Here is a 6,116-nt window from a genome sequence, read left to right as displayed (position 1 = left end):
AAAATACATAATACATATATAAATGTGAACACGTGTATAGCAGAAGGCTATGTAATGAAAAGCACACTGCCGAGAAACAGAAACCCTCTTACCAGTTGTTGGTCAGGCTAATCAAAGAAAGTAACAAAATACTATTGTCATAAAAAAAATACATATATAAATGTGAACACGTGTATAGCAGAAGGCTATGTAATGAAAAGCACACTGCCGAGAAACAGAAACCCTCTTACCAGTTGTTGGTCAGGCTAATCAAAGAAAGTAACAAAATAATACAGACTATTGTCACAGCCCTTTTTTTTGCCTCCTGGACCTTGAAGTTAAGACGCTGTTGACAAAGACATATCAATCACAGACTTGGAGCAACTGATCTAGAAATGACTTGGACACATCCTCTCTGAAGACTCGCTCTCATAATCTCAGAAGATACTGTGAAAGCTGCTAATGGAAAACCAATCAATGACTCTAATGCAGTTTAAAGTCTATGAACCACACCAATCACTGGCCCAGCAAACTGTTTCTATTGGTGCAGTCTTGTCATTTTTTTCTTGAGGGTAGCCTTCAGCTGACTAATTAGAAAAAAACTCTTCCCAATGGGCAGGAAATCATGTCTGGTACTGTAGACATAACAAAGTATCCAAGGCTAGAGAGGTTGTAAATCACATAGAAAAATCTACCTCTGTCACTTCCCTGAATCAGTGTAAATTCTTACTGTAGTCTGCATACTTAGCCTTATAGGTATTTATCTTATATCTTTAACCACTCATCAAAGAATTTCTTTTTGCAACAAATGGAGATTATTACAAAGTTCCACAACTGGTCAAACAGAGAATAAGTGACTGTGAGGTACTCATCAGCAAGTGACAGGTGTTCAACGCAACCTCTATACCTAAGACTTTAGAAACATTGTGGAAGATGTGGCAGCAGTAATGAAAATGAGGACTAGGTAACTGATGCTATTGAATGCCTTCTAGACAAGATAAGGAGGTTACACCAATGAAATTTCCACACTATGGTAGCCTAACAAGAGCTGCATGGTTAAGTCTTTCAACTGCCACCAATAACATGAGAGGAAAGCACAGAGGAACACCCTTGGTTGTTGATAAAATTCTTTTTCATATTATTTTTATTGAGATTTTGTGCATTTAATACAATTCTTAATCACATTTATACCCCTTCCCCCATCCATGTTAAGTCCTATCCATACATTGGAGTCCAGTTGACCTATACAGATACCATTGTCGGAAAGGTCTACCCTTCTTTCTTACCATATGTTAATATAGTATATTTACAGACAAGTATACCACACAATATTCATCAAGAAGTTTCTTTTTGCAACAGATGGAGGCTACACAGAATCCCCCAACTGGTCAGATATAGAGCATATACATCTAAGAGATGTTCAGACTTAGGTCACATATCTACAGTTGAACCTTTACACCTAAGTTTCACGGAACACAGTGGAAGGGGAGGGGTGGGTGGGGTGTAGAGAGAAAACTAGTGTATCCCTCAACTCTCATCAGTAAAGCTTCCTTATACAACAGAGTGTGATACATACAAAAGGCCACTACTTGTCAACTTTTAAAGAATAAGGGACTGGAGTGTGTATGTTCCTGGATTCCCTGGATAGGACTCCATACCTCTCCCACTCACGGCTCAGGGATCATTGTGGAGGAAGGGGCAGAAAGACTATAAGAGGCAGGGTTGGTCCATGAACACAGAGAAGCAGGCTCTTTCAGGGCACTGGAAGCTTATATATGTGAACTTGTGGCAATGGTGGCATAGAGCACCATGTCAACTCAATTAGATAAGGGCCAAGAATGAAGCCAGAGAATTGCATGTAGGCTCAGCCCTAGTCTTGGAACTATTGGTAACATTCTTAATCTGGGAAAGCAAAACAGCACTTTTTCTCATAAACAGCAGCTATACTATTAGGCTGTTCTTTTGTTTGTTTTTGGTTTTTGTTTTTGGTATATTTGAGACAGGATCTTCCTGTAATCTAAGCTAAACTGGAACTCACTATAAAGATGAATTCCACATCGCAAAGATCAGACTGCCTCAGCCTCTGAACTGCTGGGATTAAAATCTGCACTGTTAAACCTAGGATATTTTAATGGCACAATAATTAATTTTCTTAGGCCTGTGCACAAAACTCATAAATTCATATAAATGTGTCATGTGTTTTCAGTTCTGTTTAGGTATGACCACTCTAAAATTCTTAAGACCTATTGTCTTCAAACAATTTTGGCTTCATTTATGGGATATTGCTCTTTATTTTTTTTCTCTTAGATTATCAGAACATTCTCTTTAATAAATACGACATTTGAGTCCACACTTAGAAACATTATTCTTTCCATTGACCATATTGTGTCCATTTTGTTTATTAGTTACAGCAATATTATTTCTAGATTTCCCACTTAAGACAAAATAATTATTTTATGAATTTATTATATTTTAAATTTTTCTATAGAACTTCATTATCTATATGTTGCACATTACAAATATATGGAGGCAAGTGATTACTATAAGGTGAGGGAGAGTAGATCTTCTTTAAGGGAGTGACTATAGATAGGCTAACTAAACTCTAGTAGGTGAACTTTCTGCAAGGGACACCTGAATAGAAATGCTTGACTAGATAGAAATTAATATATATGAAAAAATACCTGAAATCTGGTGAAGGGGCTCTGGCAGTGAGAAGGTGGAAGGTCAGCTAAATTTAATTAAGTTGCACAAAAATTCAATAAAAATACTAAAAATAAAAAGAATATGGAGAGTATATAAATTGTATATGTTATGTAGCACATATCCAAAGGAGAAAAAGTTAAAAACCAAATGTACTGATCTAGGAAATCTTCATAAGTATATAATGTTAAATATATACAAAAAGAAATATTAATGAATATCACTCTTCAGATTCCTTAAGCTATTTTGAAGCAATAGTATACTAATTATGAAAATAATAATTACTGTAACATTTTAAAATATATACCAATCTCTTTGCATTTTTATCCATATATATTTAATGAATTTTGTACCATATATCTTGATTATATTTACAATCCCTCACCTATCTGTACCCCTCTTTTATTTCATTTTTCACATTCAAATTTAATTTTTACAAATATCATATAATATCTTGATCATATTTAGACCCCTTCCCCTATCCGCACCCTCATAGACCACCACCGGTTTTCATGTATTCTGTCATGTACATTAAGTCCTTTTGAACCATGTTTCTGTTCCCAAATGTCCTTCAGAGTGAGTTTCTCCACTGGAGACAGGTCAGCCTATCTAGTATCGCTCCCTTAAAGAAAACCAACTCTTACTTTCATTGTTTTCATTGGTTGCCAAGAGTTTCTCAGATAGGGTTGCAGCATCATACCCAATTCCCAACTTCTGCACTTGGGTTTTGTCTAGTTTGAGGTTGCATGGGTTTTGTGCATCTTATTACCGTTGCTGTAAATTCATACTTTTCAGCTATCAGGAAAACTGTTTCCTTGCATTCTTCTGCCAGCCTTGGCTCTTACAGGCTTTCTGCTCCATCTTCTGCAATGATCCCTCAGCCTTGGTGGCAAAGGTTTGTTCTAAGTGTCTTACTGAGGGAAACACACCCTGTAGACTCTTATTCCCTGCATTTTGGCCAGTTGTGGTTCTCTGGGTTAATCAACATCTGCAAGAGGAAGTTTTAGTGGTGAGAGCTGAGACATGTATGAATATTCACTTTACCTCAATTATGCTATGTTCCTTCAACCTTACGTCTAGAGATTCCAATGCAGATGTGTCACCTAGGGCTGCACACCTTGCAGACACTAATTCTCTGCATTTGACCAGTTGTGTAATTCTCTAATAGTCTATATATGTTGTAAGAAGAAGGCATTTGGATAAGTGGTGAGAAGTGCATTTGTCTGTAAATATAAAGATACAGTGGCTGGCGGATCTCTGTGAGTTCAAGGCCAGCCTGGTCTACATAGTGAGTTACAGGACAGTTGGAGCTACAGGGAGACCCTGTCTCAAAAAGACAAAACAAACAAACAAAAAACATATTTTGAATGCAGTTAGAAATTAAACTGGTCTAGAAATGCAACAAAGTAGTTTTTCTCTAGGACCTACATTCTCTCCAGACAGTCATATTTGGCTTTGTTTACAAAGATAAACATGAGTTGACTCCCATGGAATGGTTCTTAAGTCCATTTAGACAGCTGATGATTACTTTCAAGCTAAAGATGCCACTACTGCAGCAATATAGGTAATTCATTGGGTTAGTCATTGTTTTTATTAGGTTTTACAGTTGGGTAAAACCAATGATTGGTTTTCTCCATTGGCAGCCTGCATAGTATCCTCTGATATGATGAGAGCTAGTCTTCAGGGATGAGTCTTTTGGTTATATCTAGAGCAAATTTTCTGAGTGTTGTGATTGAAGTGTGTCTTGTCTTCAGCAGTAGTGTCTTACCCTCAAGTACTTGGAGTCTATCATACACTGTACTAATAGTCTGTAATATTTTTGAAGTCTCTTGACTACCCTTACCAACAACTTGAAGGAGGATTTCTACTACCTTGAACTGTGTTTTATGTTATAAAGCCTTAAGCTGTGCACATGCACTCATATATATTTTGTATATTTATTTTTCAGTAGTATTTTGAACTAATATATTTCCATATATTTTTATCACTAAACATTATTTCTCTCTCTTCCTATCAACCCTCCATCCTCCCTCCCCTTCTAATTACCCCCATTTCCCCATTTCTCCCTTGACCTGTTTCCTGCTATATGCCTCTCTCAAGCTCATCGTTCCCCTTTACTCCTATGCTTCCTTTCCATTTTCCTGGCTACTATGGTTACATTAGGATAAAAACTCACATCTAAGAATGTGAAGCTAGATCCACAAATGAGAGAGAACATATTTCACTTGTACTTTTTGTTTGTTTGTTTGTGTTACTTAACTTAGAGTATCAGCTTCTGTTTCTATACACTTACCTATAAACTTTGTGATTTCATTTCTCCTTACTGCTGAGAACTCAATTGTGTAAATGTGCCACATTTTCATTATCCATTTATGAGTTGTGTTTCCTTCTCTTACTAATGTGAAAAGTACAACAACAATCATGGCTGCACATGTATTCTGTAGTAGGATGAGTCCTTTGGGTAAAACAAGGAGTGGTATAACCAAATAATATGGTAGATTTACTTATAGATTTTTTTGTAATTTTCATTTAATTTTTGTGTATTTCATACAGAAGATCTTAATCATCTTTATACCCCCTTCCCCATTGGCACCTCCCATAGTCCATCCTCCGACTGGGATTCATTTGTGTTAAAGGCTACGGAGTCAAGTTAGTATCTCTAAATGTCCCTCAGTGAACGTTCATCCATTGAGGTCTAGTTAGGCTATCTAAAGTCCCTCTCTTTAAGAAGATCAGCTCTTCCTCAAGCAACAGTTAATCAGCTGCCAATAGTTCTTCAGCTAAGATTAGTGCCTGCTGCCCATTTCCACAGTTCCATGTATTTGAAGTTTCTAAGAGTTATCCATAATGGTTTCCACAGTGGTTGTAACAGTTTTCAATTCCAAAACCAGTGAATGAGGGCTCTGCTTTCACAGTGCCCTTGCCAGCATTTCGGTGTCATCTGTGCTCTCCGTCTTAGTCATGCTGACTGAAATAATTTTAAAGGCATTTTGGTTTGCATTTCCATAGCTACTAATAATGTTGAACTCTTTTTAAGACATTTCTTAGTCGTTTTTATTTCTTCTTTTGAAAACTCATGTTTAGACCCGTAGCCCATATTTTAATGTGGGTCATTTGTTTTCTTGAATCGTTGTTTTTAGAATTCTTCGTCTATTCTCTATATTATTAATCTGTCATAGGAATAGCAGGTGAAGATTCTCTCCTATGCTTCATGCCTCTTTTACATTCAATTATTTCCTTTGTTGGACAGAAGCATTTTAGTTAAATGAGGTCCACTGGTCAACTGTTGACCTGAATTCATGAGCTGATGAATTCTGATTATAAAGTCCTTTCTTGTACATATATCTTATAGAGAATTGTCTATGTTTTCTTCTAACAGTTTCTGCATTACAAGTGTCACACTGAGGCCTTTGAGACTTTTGTGCGGGGTGATAGGT

Source organism: Nannospalax galili, unplaced genomic scaffold (assembly GCF_000622305.1).
Source record: "Nannospalax galili isolate Female #2095 unplaced genomic scaffold, S.galili_v1.0 scaffold2127, whole genome shotgun sequence".
NCBI lineage: Eukaryota > Metazoa > Chordata > Mammalia > Rodentia > Spalacidae > Nannospalax > Nannospalax galili.
The sequence above is the reverse complement of the archived record's forward strand: the minus strand, read 5'-3'. Positions refer to the sequence as shown.